This window comes from Porites lutea, chromosome 5, assembly GCF_958299795.1.
Source record: "Porites lutea chromosome 5, jaPorLute2.1, whole genome shotgun sequence".
In the NCBI taxonomy this organism is placed as follows: Eukaryota; Metazoa; Cnidaria; class Anthozoa; order Scleractinia; family Poritidae; genus Porites; species Porites lutea.
In genome coordinates this window covers 17,281,784-17,297,372 of record NC_133205.1, presented here as the reverse complement: position 1 = coordinate 17,297,372, position 15,589 = coordinate 17,281,784, and the positions used below count along the sequence as shown (strand labels likewise).

General features: G+C 37.8%; 2 long non-coding RNA genes across 2 annotated transcripts in view; both read right to left on the bottom strand.

Moving 5' to 3' along the window:
* LOC140937551 (uncharacterized) overlaps window positions 1–15,589 on the bottom strand; it is a 149,160-nt gene that overhangs the window by 53,733 nt on the left and 79,838 nt on the right. The window lies entirely within an intron of this gene.
* LOC140938794 (uncharacterized) lies at window positions 13,225–13,777 on the bottom strand. The gene is made up of 2 exons (XR_012165567.1): window positions 13,632–13,777; window positions 13,225–13,472 (listed from the first exon to the last, which is right to left on the bottom strand). It is a non-coding gene; the product is annotated as an uncharacterized lncRNA (long non-coding RNA).

Genomic DNA, 15,589 nt, shown 5'->3' with positions numbered 1-15,589 from the left:
GTTTAGTTAGTGTAGTTGGTGTAGTATATGTAGTTGGTGTAGTATGTGTAGTTGGTGTACTTACTGTAGTTGGTGTTGTATGTGTAGTTGGTGTAGTTACTGTAGTTAGTGTAGTTGGTGTAGTATATGTAGTTGGTGTAGTATGTGTAGTTGGTGTAGTATATGTAGTTGGTGTAGTATGTGTGGTTGGTGTAGTATATGAAGTTGGTGTAGTTGGTGTAGTTAATGTAGTTAGCGTAGTTTGTGTAGTTGGTGTAGTTGGTGTAGTTAGTGTAGTTGGTGTAGTAGCTGTAGTTGCTGTAGGTTGGGTAGTTAGTGTAGGTGCTGTAGTTGCTGTGGTTGGTCTGGTTGGTTAAGTTCCTGTAGCTTCCGTAGTTGTTGTAGTTACTGTAGTTGGTGTAGTAGCTGTAGTTGCTGTACTTGGTGCAGTTGCCGTAGTCGGTGTAGTTAGTGTAGTTGCTGTAGTTGGTGTCGTTAGAGTAGTTGCCGTAGTTGATGTAGCTTCTGTAGTTGGTGTAGTTAGCGTAGTTGCTGTAGCATGTGTAGTTGGTGTACTTAGTGTAGTTGCTGTAGATGGTGTAGTTACTGTAGCCATTGTTGAAGTTGCTGTAGTTAATTTAGTTAGTGTAGTTGTTCTAATTAGTGTAGTCGCTGTAGTTGGTGTAGTTAGTGTAGCTGCTCTAGCTGGTGTAGTTAGTGTAGTTGGTGTAGTTGGTATAGTTAGTGTAGTACTTGTAGTATTTGTAGTATGTGTAGTTGATACAGCAGCTTTAGTTGGTATAGTAGCTGTAGTTGCTGTGATTGATGTAGTAGCTGTAGTTGGGGTAGTTTTGTGTAGTAGGTGTAGGTTGGTGTACTTTTGTGTAGTTGGTGTAGTTTGGTGTAGTTTTGTGTAACAACGACACTAACTACACCAACTACACGAATTACACCAACTACACATACTACACCAACTACATATACCACGCCAACTACATATATACTACACCAACTACATATATACTACACCAACTACATATACTACACCAACTAGAGTAACTACACCAACTACACTAACTACACCAACTACAAATACTACACCAACTACATATACTACGCCAACTACACATATTACATCAACTACAGTAACTACACGAACTACACTAACTACACCAACTACACTAACTACAACCACTAGATATACTACACCAACTACACAAACTACACCAACTACACATACTACACCAACTATTCCAACTACACAAACTACATATACTACACATACTACACCAACTACTCCAACTACCCCAACTACATATACTACACCAACTACACATATTACACCATCTACAGTAACTACACCAACTACAGCAACCACACCAACTACATATACTACACCAACTACACATACTACACTAACTACATATACTGCACCAACTACACTAACTACACCAACTACACATACCACACCAACTACAGTAACTACACCAATTACACTAACTACGGCATCTACAGCAACTACAGCAACTACATATACTACACCAACTATACATACTACACCAACTACATATACTACACCAACTACACATACTACCCCAACTACACATACTACACAAACTACACTAACTACACCAACTACACAAACTACACCAACTACATATACTACACCAACTAGACATACTACACCAACTACAACTACTACACCAACTACGTAAACTACACCAACTACACCAACTACAGTAACTACACCAACTACATCTACTACACCATTACCAGAAATTTAAGACAAAATGGCGGACGCCCAGACTCGACCCAGACCTTCCGCTCTCTAAGAATGGCCGCCGATCGTTATAGAGAAATGTACGGAGAAAATTGAGGAAGTGCAAATTTCAGATCTGAAGTAGCACACACGACACTTGCCGACCTCTAAATTTAAAGTATACGTACCATATCATTATTTACGGTAGTTTTGGTCTCTCGAAAGTTCGCCAACGGGCCGCAAACAACACATTTTACGAACGGCCGTTACGGTTCCTTGAGCTCTCTAATTCTTTCAAAAAAGCTTAGACGTGCCTACCTTCTCTCCACATTTTAGAACATTTCGTTGATGTGAATCCGTGGTGCCGACCTCTCTAATCATCGATCGATGTTCAAACTTTAAAACGTGATAAAAATCATCCTTGATCCATAAAAGAGAGAAAAATAAATCCATTTCTGCGATAAAAGCGATACAAAAAGCACCACTTCGCTTATTATTCCGTGTGAAAAGTAAGTCTTCTGTCTCCAGTTTGTTTTGATCGCCATCTTTGGCTACAGGTAGGTACTTCATGTATGTTTTTACAAAAGAATATTGCTGGTTAAGTGTACTGTGGGCCCTGATTTTTGACAATTATTTTTACTCTGCCAAGTCACAAATGAAAGGAAGTTGTTTCTTCTCTCTAAAATCACCATTCGAACAGGAGTCCGGACTCTAATTTCTCCTTTTTTATTCTTCCTTGTACTGACTACCTTAAAAAAAGAAATGAAATTGATTCAGATCCTTTGATAGTGTGTCATTTCAGTCTTTGTTTTTTCTACGTACTGCTTTCTTCATGCCGCCATCTTGATAATTTGAAACCGCGTGCCAAATACTTCGCGGGCGCAAAATGTCGCCGATTTCTGGTAATGACCAACTACACATACTATACTAACTACATATACTACACCAACTACATATACTACACCAACTACAGTAACTACACCAACTACACATACTACACCAACTACGGTAACTACGCCAACTAGACTAACTACAGCAACTACAGTAACTACACCAACTACAGTAACTACAGCAACTACATATACTACACCAACTACACATATTACACCAACTACATATACTACACCAACTACAGTAACTACACCAACTAGACTAACTACACCAACTACACTAACTGCAGCAACTACACCAACTACATACTACATCAACTACTGTAACTACACCAACTACATATGCTACACCAACTACAGTAACTACACCAACTACACTAACTACAGCAACTACACCAACTACACAAACTAAACCAACTACACATACTACATCAACTACATATACTACACCAACTACACATACTACACCAACTACACCAACTACACTATCTACACATACTACACCAACTACAGTAACTAAACCAAGTACACTAACTACACCAACTAAACAAACTACACCAACTACACATACTATACTAACTACATATACTTCACCAACTACACAAACTACCTCAACTACACATACCAAAGCAACTACACGATCTACACTAACTACCCTAACTACACCAACTACATATACTACACCAACTACACATACTACACCAAGTACACATATTACACCAACTACACATACTACACCAACTACACATACTACACCAACCACACTAACTACACCAACTACACCAACTACATATACTACACCAACTACACATATTACACCATCTACAGTAACTACACCAACTACAGCCACCACACCAACTACATATACTACACCAACTACACATACTACACTAACTACATATACTACACCAACTACACTAACTACACCAACTACACATACCACACCAACTACAGTAACTACACCAACTACACTAACTACGGCATCTACAGCAACTACACCAACTACATATACTACACCAACTATACATACTACCCCAACTACACATACTACACAAACTATACTAACTACACATACTACACAAACTACACTAACTACACATACTACACAAACTACACTAACTACACCAACTACACAAACTACACCAACTACATATACTACACCAACTACAGCTACTACACCAACTACGTAAACTACACATACCACACCAACTACAGTAACTACACCAACTACACTAACTACGGCATCTACAGCAACTACACCAATTACATATACTACACAAACTACACATACTACACTAACTACATATACTACACCAACTACAGTAACTACACCAACTACACATACTACACCAACTACAGTAACTACTCCAACTAGACTAACTACAGCAACTACAGTAACTACACCAACTACAGTAACTACAGCAACTACAGCAATTACATATACTACACCAACTACACATATTACACCAACTACATATACTACACCAACTACAGTAACTACACCAACTAGACTAACTACACCAACTACACTAACTGCAGCAACTACACCAACTACATATACTACACCAACTACACGTACTACACCAACTACATATACTACACCAACTACGTAAACTACACCAACTACACATACTACATCAACTACTGTAACTACACCAACTACATATGCTACACCAACTACAGTAACTACACCAACTACACTAACTACAGCAACTACACCAACTACACAAACTAAACCAACTACACATACTACACCAACTACACCAACTACACTATCTACACATACTACACCAACTACATATAGTACACCAACTACAGTAACTACACCAAGTACACTAACTACACCAACTAAACAAACTACACCAACTACACATACTATACTAACTACATATACTACACCAACTACACAAACTACCTCAACTACACATACTACAGCAACTACACGATCTACACTAACTACCCTAACTACACCAACTACATATACTAAACCAACTACACATACTACACCAAGTACACATATTACACCAACTACACATACTACACCATCTACACATACTACACCAACTACACTAACTACACCAACTACATCAACTACACTAACTACACATACTACACCAACTACATATACTACACCAACTACACTAACTACACCAACTACATATACTACACCAACTACACTTACTTCACCAACTACACATAGTACTCCGACTACATATACTACACCAACTACACTAACTACACCAACTACATATACTACACCAACTACACATACTACACCAACTACATATACTACACCAACTACACTAACCACACATACTACACCAACTACACTAACTACATATACTACCCCAACTACATATACTACACCAACTACACATACTACACCAACTACACTTACTACACCAACTACTGAAACTATACATACTACATCAACTACATATACTACACCAACTACAGTAACTACACCAAGTACACCAAACATTAACTTTCTTATAGTGGGCAAAGGGGTCATGGAATGTCTGTATTCGTGACGGTTATCATGAACCCATTACCCCTAGTCACTGTTCTCGTTTATCTTTTATACCGGTCCTCAAAGCCATTCCAAAGGCACCGGAATGGCTTCGAAAGCCGCACGGCAAGAGTAAGCCTTAAGGAGGATATGGACGAGGAAACGAGCGCAGAGGGAAAGGAACAACAAAGGAAGGCACTGCAGAGCTTTGCGAAAGAATTTGGACGGGGAGTACGACAGCAACAAACGAGAGGGAAGACCAAAGAAAGGGCTGGTACACTTCCACTTGCTCTGAGTTATGTTCAGAAGGAATGCGTCGGCACATGGAGAAGTCGATCTGCTGAATGAGGTTCAAGGGAGTGAAGGACAAACTACAGTTCAAGACGCAGCCGAAGAATACGAGATTATCTATTCAAAAGGCGACGTAGTTGCTCTCAAGCACAATTACAAGAGGTATATCATTCCTTTCTTCCTTGCAGTTCTTTAAAAAGATCTCCACTATAACGGTGACGCATTCCTGTAAGATCACATGGGTTTTGAAATGGCTGGAACATTCAGAAGAAGATCCCCTTGTATACCAGACTGGGCACCGTGACGATAGAAATTCACCTAAGTGTATCACACTTTATTAACATCAATATTGTAGACCAGTAACACGGCCGACGTGAAATTTTAGGTTGCAAGAGTCTCTTTGGAAATAAAACATCTGTGACCCACACAGGTCGGACATTGATTAACTGGACAGGTTATCCGGGCAAGCAGACGTTCGTACGGGACAAGCTAGAGGAAGACCAGTTAGTTCAGAAGTAACTTTAGCTTACAGTGCCGTTAATTCAACCGGGGACCAACTAGCGCTAGCTGTGTTTGCTGTTTGACTAAAAATGTATTTATTCGAATTTTGAATCCAACGCTTTCTTGTGATTCGCTTATAAACCTGCGGGTGGCCTTGCTCGTATGAGCAACACTGAAAATAAACCTTGTAAATGCCCTTGGTGAACGTTACATCTGAAAAAATCAAGTTTCCACCGCAAGATCTTTCAAGATGTACCACACTTAAAGGGAAGTGGACGACTGATAATGTATAAATTAACAATAACTTACATTATGTATCTTACTGAAGCTCCCGTTCAAGAAAATCAGGTTTTATCATTTGTCTAGTATCGCCAAACATTATATTTAAAGTGTTTTAAATAGAATAATGCACAAAAAGAGGTTGGACTCATATTGATCTTTAAAGCTCTGATAGAACCTACAACTTGCACTAAAAATTAAAGTTAATTTTTTTCTCATCAGCCCATTTTAGCATGTTCTATATTCTATATTTGGAGATAAACAAAGTTGTCTACGTTAATTTTGTGTAAAAACATGGATGGGATCAATTTTTTTTATCAGGGCTCAGGGATCAAAATTTTTGGGAAAATGGGGCTCAGGGATCAAAATAACGGCAAGAAAATAGGGATCAATGGGTCCCGGATATACCATGTTACGACCCTGTAAAGTGGTCGTAAAGATAGTTCTTTGATCATATTTTGCTTAAATTTACGCCTCTAGTAACCATAAATTTACACAGTAACTTTGCTATGCCAGAAAATATCAAGCAAACATTCATTTTTGACGTTCGATTTTCACACAGAGAACAAAATGGCGGCAAATTTGAATCTAAACACCAAATTTACTATGGGGAGCAAAAGTGAAACAAAATATCCGTAAACTTGATATTTACGCCACATTTACGCCACCCTTGCAGAAAAGTAAACTTTTACTTTCGAACAAAATTTGCACCAAGAACAAATAAGTAGCAACATTAGTACCCTAAATTTACAATAGATTTGCTCAACTAGCAAACTTAGGAAAATCCGTTTTTTCGTCCAGTGAAAGGAAGTCAGTTTTACAGCCTGCCATTCGGGCAAGCAGTAGCTAGCATGTACTAAAAAAAACCCACAAGTCATTTCAGCTAGCCCCCAAACCCTTTTTGATTAGCACGATTGATCCACAATCCTTCTGTAATTTGAATTTCCTCAAAAAACAGCACTGGCCCGTTGGGCAAGTTAAGAGCAAAAATATCTGGGCTATCGGACACAAGTTTCTTTGCACGCTACCTCTGTATATTTTCTCTTGTTCCTTTGCAAGGGAGACGAAATTGTGTAGCTATTATACCGGCAGCTTTCTCAGTTTTAAAAGCCACTAAATACCAGAAACGTGCCCTGTAAAATAGCGAGAACTCTTGATTCCGTTACCTCCCACATGTAAAATTCCAATGTCTATTGAATATAGACGCCTGCTAAGCAAACGCGCGCCTTGCAAGCTGAAACCGAAATATATATTTCAAATTGATAACAATTTTATCGAAATCTGGAAAAAGAGGATGTAAAGAGGATTATGCCTTTTTAAGAGATTGATATGAACTTAAAAGATGAACTTCTAAGAGCTGGGCCTTATGGTTTTTATTTCGTTGAGGCTGCTAAATAAAACGTGAAATCATTATAGATGATAAAGATTTTAAGTAATTGTAGATGTGATCAAAGCCAAAACGAATTCATTTTCTGTTTTCACTGCTTCTCATCTCTCTCCAATAGCTGAAAAGTAAGATACAGTCTCTGATCCTAAACTTCAAGCTGAAATTATCTGTTCAGTAATTGCGAATATCTTATATTAAGAAATTGAAGTATGAATTAAATCTGTTAATCTGCAGAATAATTTAATTCTGTTATCAACGTCATATAAGAAATCCCAATAGGCCAATGTGTCCTCTGTTTCTAGGCAGCGGCACGGCAGTCAATACATGAGTAAACGCAAAGAAATAAGGAACGAGTTAACGGCTATTTGAAGATGATATAAGCGAATTGCTGAGAAAAAGGCAACGAAATAGATGCACTAATATTCAGAGTCATTCATTAATTTTGTTAAATGTTCCGATTGGGTTATCTTGATAGTGTTCATTAATTGTAAGTTAGCATTGTTAATTGAATGTCGGAAATGATCATGCCTAACTGTTTCAGGGCGTATTCCGGATGGAGTCGACCTTTCGCCGCAGTCACCAACTAGCTTATCCTCCCCTTCATCATCCTCTGCCCTTTCCTGTCCGATTACTTGTTTATATTTTTCGCCTGGCAATTACCACCACAGTACAATTTACAATTTCTGCAAGTGTCAAATAACATTTCATTTTATTCAGTTCGCTTTCACCTCGAACATTTGCATAGTTTAACTTTAAATTACATCAAAAACGGCTCGTCGTTGAGGTAAACGCAGTTCCATATATAGAGCGAGGACTTTTATACTAATATATAGATTTAGCCAGGGCTAAAAGCGAGGCTGCCATTAATAAATTTATAATTTAAATCAAACAATAAAATGGTATTCCAAAATTCAGTTAACTATAGAGCACATTCGTGTGACTTTTCAGGGAAAGGCTAAGTGATTTTACAAAAAGTAATTTGCAAACAGCCCAAGAGTGAACCAAATCTCACATCGAGTTGGCTCTTGATCACAGTAGATTAATTAGGCCTGGAAAAAACATTCCGGCCGAATTTTTTGCGTTCGACAAGTTTATTTTACAAAATCTTGCCAACAAATCTGGGTGCGTGTAAACCAACCTTTTATATCATTTATACATCACATCTGAGGTGAAACAGTACTCTGAGGCACTGTTTTTATCATACAGACCCCGGAAAACAGAATGCAGTATTTCACAATATTGCGATACAAATTGCTCTTCAGGACGATCGAAGCACGCGTGGGCTTTAGCCGTAAACCGTTGAAAAAATTTTCAAAATCATCTATACGGCCAGCCGGTTCTGACTTTTACAGTGCTAGCAGTGTGGAGTATTTGAACGAACATTAACAGAGTTACGCTCCAACATAATAAAGAATCTATTATGTTTATTTTTTATTTTAAAACGGTTTAACGCGCGGAATTTTGAGTACTCCGGGAAACGTTGTTTACTGAACGACTGAAAACAATCGGCACAACGATTGAAATTACAAGAGAGAGTACTAACAGTCAATAAAACAAATATAATTCTGTACAACTTATACAGAGACGACAATTTTCATTCAGGAAGACAAGTATTAAAGTGTCTCTAAAAATCCTGAGTCTTCGAGCTTAAAGCTGAAGTTTATGTTTTAAGCCGGCTTCCCGGTGTTTGCTTTTTTCAAAGACGAACTCGAGGCAAGAAAACCGCTCAAACCTTTCTTTTACAGCCAGAATTATAACGAAATATTCTTTGAAACGTTTTCTTTCTATTTGCGGTGAGAAAATGTCTAAAGGCTTTTTAAAGATCTGTAAGCTTATAACAAACCTGATACTCGGTCAGATCATTGTCTCAAATATTACAAAAGTGCGTAAACAAAATAGCCGCATCAACTACGCTCGACTTCATTAAATTAGGAATAAAAAACAAACATCAAATACAATAATTACTTAGGCTTACCACTCGAGATGCAGCTCCTGAAAGGTATCAAGTAACGCCAGTATCGCTTCAGACTTTGTAACCCTCTTACGCATTAAGCAAGATGAAAACGAAAACGATGCCATCCGAAATCGGATTTCCGACTTTGACTCAATCAAAAACCCAATAAACAAACTGGCCATGAATAACAGAAGACTCCTGATAGCAGCTGAATTTCATTTTGTACATCCAGTGGAAAAAGAAAGTTAAAAACATCACAAGTTGACACAAAACTCTGTCAGCTTCAGCTGTCAAAGTAAACAAGATTCAAGATGCTGCATAAATTTTCCGCATGAACTCATCTGTCAAATTTTGACCAATCAGAGCATAAAAATTGGACGTAGAGCGTGACCAACGCGTGAACATGGCGAGAAAAGCCAAAAGAAACTGTCTTCCCTGCCTGTAGCAGCTGGCTGAATTTTCGCGTCCGAGGTCAGTTTGAAATCAAAATTTTAATTGTGCGGCACGTAAACACAACATATTTCATATGAATTTAAAAAAAAATTAAACTTGAGCCTGCGATCATTTGAAAACCAGTACCTTGTCAGCGGATAACTTCAAAAAAACACTTGACCTCCATGGGTCGACACCTGAGCCCGCGATATAGTCAAGTGATACTGGTCAGCGGATACCTTGTTTTGACAGCTGTCAATGGATCACAACATTGACGTGTATCAGTTTTCCTGTGCTCCGATCCCAAACTAGCTAGAAAGTATGAGACTGAGCATTGATCGCAATCTAGTAAAGTTATTAACTGGTCAGCGGACAGCTTCCAAATAAATCACGTCACTTCAATGAGTTGAGCTCGCGATATGGTCATGGGATACTGGTCAGTGGCTATCCTGTTTTGACAGCTGTCAATTGACCATATTGTGAATGTCCAACGTAAAAGATGTGGACTTGGCAAGACATGCCTGAGACACCCCTCCCTTCCTTTTGATAGTCTCCCCTACCCCACCCGTACAATCCGTAGACGCGTACGTACGTACGTACGCTCGGTCAATCACGTGACAACCAAAGGAAAAGAGGTTGACCATAATCTATGGGTATGGGGCTCTGTCCCACGCGCGCTTCGCGCGCGTGGGAGCCCCGCTATAAACTCTTGCGCTTGTTTTCTGTTGGTTCTCAATCGTCTTTCAGCTCCATCTCCCGGTAACAGTCCAATTTCCGTGCAGCTTCGCACATTCTTCGTCGATAGCTGATCACCTTTCTCTGGCAAAAAAAGAAGGTAAATAAGGGCATGCTTCCAACAAAAAATTAGAATTTTTTCATCATTGTATATCGTGATACTAAGAGCACCTTCAATGTGCGGTCATAAGGATACCAAAATATTTCTAAAGAACGTTTAATTTTTATCGATTGTTGTTTACCTCGCTCCTTTTGCCTGCAGCTGGTGATGCGTCGAAACAGTCAGATCCGTCGGGTCCGAGGGACACTAGGAGAAGAGCGATGAACAAGACAGATAATAGTACTGATTTCATTTTCACAACTCGATCTTTTTTGTCAGTGAGGCTGTACTTTGTTTAAGGAAGTGAAGAACAAATTGGATGGTGATGCTGGGACATCTTGTATGGACTTGCTATTAGGGCAATAAGTCAAATTGTCAGGGGCACCCAACGGCAATTTTCGGGAAAATATCTGTTCGGAAGACGATTTGGGAACTAGAATTTTCGGAACATTTGTTGTAAAATTTCTTGCATGCCTGCCTCTCCTAGGATTTTCGGACATCTACAAAATGGTATAATTACCCATTTTAAACGGATATTTACCCTAAAAAAGGCCACCTAGAATTTTCGGGAGCCTTTTCCTGGCTGAAATTTTCGAAAAGGTAAGATTTGATCCCTATAATTTTCGGATCACTAGACTTTCAGCTGGGAAATCCGAACAGATGAAAAGTTTTAAGGGGATAAAAATATGCCTATATCTACCGTTTAAATACTAAAATACGTTCAACAATGCTATGTTAAGTGGTTTTGAACTGTATCCTCGTTGGGTGCCCCTGAATTGTATTTGATTATTATTAGGGTTGACAGCTACCAACGTGAAATTATACGCTATTATACCTCTAGTAAGGACCGTTAATTGGCTTTTAGTTGCATTAGACCAATGTGTCTTTCATAAAATTGTGCTTCAAGATGTTAAATGCCTAAATGCTGCTCTAACTAAACAAATTAAAGTAATTGTGCTGGCTTCTATTGGTAACTTTACTATTAGCAGTACAATTAAGTAAAATGAGAAAGTCACTGCACACGCGAGGTTAAAGATTAAATATATTAAAGACTAATATTAAACGAAAAAATAGAAGCTATTCTTAAATTGAAACTCCCAATTTTAGAGCCTGTTCATTAGGCAGCCAAGAAATTCTAAAAAGAAAATAAATCAAATAAAGGAAAGTAGACTCCAGATCAAGTGGTGTTTGGTTGATGTGTAATTTTTTTTTGTTTTTTTTGTTTTTGTTGTTATTGTTTTTGCTTTGTTTGTTTTTTTCTTTGTTTCAAAGAGGAGGTCTCAGATTTTTTGTAATGCCTCCTTTTAGAAAGAACACTAAGGGAATATTTGATATGGCCGCAATAACTTTACCTCTCTATATTTTCCCTCGTTCCTTTTACGAGGAAGGCGAAATTGTGTAGCTATTATACCGGAAGCTTTCTCAGTTATAAAAGCCACTACCAGAAACGTGCTCAGTGGAATAGCGAGAACCTTTGATTCCATTATCTCAAACATGAAAATTTTTCAATGTATATGGAATATAGACGCTTGCTAAGCAAACGCGCGCCAAGTTGAAACCGAAATATACATATTTTATATTGGTGACAATCTCGTCGAAATCTAGAAAAGTAAAGTCTTGTAGCATTTTAAAGAGAATTGTGCCTTTTTAAAAGATTGATTTGAACTTACAAGAGGAACTTATAAGAGCTAGGCGTCATGTTTTTCACATGATTGAGGCTGGTAAATAATTATTCATGATAAAGATTCTAAGTAATTGTAGATGTGATCAAATCCAAGACGAAATTCATTTTCTGTTAGTTTCACTGCTTCTCATCACTCTCTAATAGCGGATAAGTAAGAATGAGTCTCTGATCCTAAAATTCAAGCCAAAATTATCTGTTCAATAATTGGGATTGTCTATTAACAAATTGAAGAATAAATTGAATCTATTAATCTGCAGAATAAATTAGTTCTGTTATCAACGTCATATAAGACATTCCATTTGTAATAGTCCAATTTGTCCTTTGTTTCGGCCAGGCAGCGGCGCGAAAGCCTAGCTGTTAATACATAAGTAAACGCAAAGAAATATGGAGCGAATTAACGTCTATTTAAAGAAGAGATAACAGAATTTCTGACTAAAAAGCAACGAAATAGATGCACCAATACCCAGCGTCATTCTTTAATTGTCCCGATTGGGCTAGCTTGATAGTGTTCATTAACTGTAAGTTGGCATTGTCAATTGTTACTGTCTGAAATGATCATGCCTAACTGTTTCAAGGGTTATCCCAGATGTACTCGACTTTTTGCCTCAGACACCAACTAGCTTATTCTCCCCACGAGATCCTCCGCCCTTTCCTGTCCGATTACTTGTTTATATTTTTCGTCTGGCAATTACCACCACAGTACAATTTACAATTTCTGCAAGTGTCAAATAACATTTCATTTTATTCAGTTCTCTTTCATCTCGAAGATTTACATAGTTTAACCTAAAGTTACATCAAAAACGGCTCATCGTTGAATTAAACGCTGTTCCCTATATAGCGAAGATTTTAACACTATGAACTCTTGGGCTTGTTTTCTGTTGGCTCTCAGTCGTCTTTCAGCTCCATCTCCCGGTAACAGTCCAATTTCCGTGCAGCTTCGCACAAACTTCGTCGATAGCTGATCACTTTTCTCTGGAAATAAAAGTATGTAAATAAAAGCGTGGTTACGACAAAAAATTAGAATTTGGTCATTATTATATATAGTGATACTAAGAGCACCTTCGATGTGCGGTCGTAAGGGTACCAAAATATTTCTAATGAATTTTTCGCTTTTTGTCGATTGCTGTTTACCTCGCTTCTTTTGCGGAAACGTGCGTCGATACAGTCAGATCCGTCAGGTCCGAGGGACACTAGGAGAAGAGCGACAAACAAGACAGATAACAGTACTGATTTCATTTTCAGAACTCTATCTTTTGGATAGTGAGGCTGTACTTTGTTTGGAAGTGAAGAACAAATTGGATTATTGCTACTGCGTGGGACATCTTATATGGACTTGCTATTGGGGCAATTAATCAAATTGTGTTAGATTAACATTAGAATCGAAAGCTACCAACGTGAAATTATAAGCTATTACCACAAGGGAGGATGGTCAAATTGTTCTTTGGTTGCAATTAGACGAACGCTACTTTCGTAAAATTTTGCTTCGAGATACTAAATGCCTAATTGCTGCTCAAATTAAAGAAATTGTGTTAGCTTCTATTAGTAACATTACTATTAGCAGTACAATAAGGTTACAAAGGTAAATATAATAAGATGAATATTGAAAGTTTTATTATTATTATCATTGTTATCATTATCATTATTATTATTATTAGTCAAATAGACGGTGCACTTGCACGGAATTACCTGGGGCTTGACATACGATTAATAATTCGGAAGGAAATAATAAGTCACAAATTCATCACCCCTCAAGGTGTATTTCTGCACGCGTTCACATGTAATCATGCTCACCGCGGAGTAAATAAATGATGCCTTCAATTTACTCTCCCATTCAGCCGTTTTGTTTCCTCAGGCAATCTTCTGACTAAAGTTATACCATTTAAAGTTGAAAGAAATACACGTATTTTACTTTTAAAGGGACAGTTTCACGGTTAAGCGCATGCTCATGTATTAAATTCGTTTTTTCCAATTTATTATTACTTCTATCGGCTAATAATCCCACTCACATGTATCTCAGCGATCTCAGAGTGTATTTCAAAGTACAAGTGTATTTCAGAGTAACTAAGTATGATGGAGGAGTACTAAAATCGCAGAAAAAACTGGTGGATTATGCCAACACTACCAACGTTGAATTTTTTTTTGAACCGAAGGTTTTATTCCATGGTTGATTAATTTACAGCTATTTGCAAATATGTAAGTTAATCAACTGCAAGTGACTGTCAGGGGAGTGTGCAGATTGGTCCTTTGACAACATTAAGACATCATCATATTGCTTGCATAGACCATGCAGCATGACTGAACAAGGCATCCGCGAGTTTTCCATATATTTTTTTCTTTGGTTTACCCGTACGTGCCCCTGGATAACCACAATGAATTTAAAAATATACAGTTATATTTTGTATATATTTTATAAAAATATACTTTGACACTTGAAGTGTTTTCACTTTTATTGAGAGAGGGGAGAGTCAGGAAATTTGCCCGTGACTACTAGAACAAATTAGTTGAAACACTTGTCACAATCAAGCATACGAAGTAAGGTCATATGACCGCTCTCTCTCCTCTTTACGTACGGCAATATTGTCAGCTGATCTATCTGGGTAATTAATAAATTACTGAAAATAAATTCTACAAAAGCGAAACTCCAGAATGATCTCCAGTCTTCATACTATAAAGATAATTTAAAAGTATAAAGGATATGAAATCCTTGCCACCGGCTTTAGGTTTAATTGGCCATTTATTTAGATATTCTTTATTTCACTTGCTCATTTTAAGATAACACATGAAGTGGTGCTTCTTAAGACCGTTCATTTAAATTTCTATTAACAATAAAAGCCAAGGCTTTATCTCGTTTAACGCATCTAATACACGTATATGTGCTGATTATTCCCTTGCTTCTTGCCACGATGGCACATCTTCTTGTTCCTCGTCGCAATTCAGTTCCCTCGCAGCTTATCACAAACGTAACAAAATTATTATCATCATCATCGTCACCATCATCTTCGTCATTATCAAGCTTTTCAATGTATCTTTCTTAAGTAAAGCGTCATTTTACTAGGCCAAGACGAAAATGCTCGATCAGGTCGTGTGGA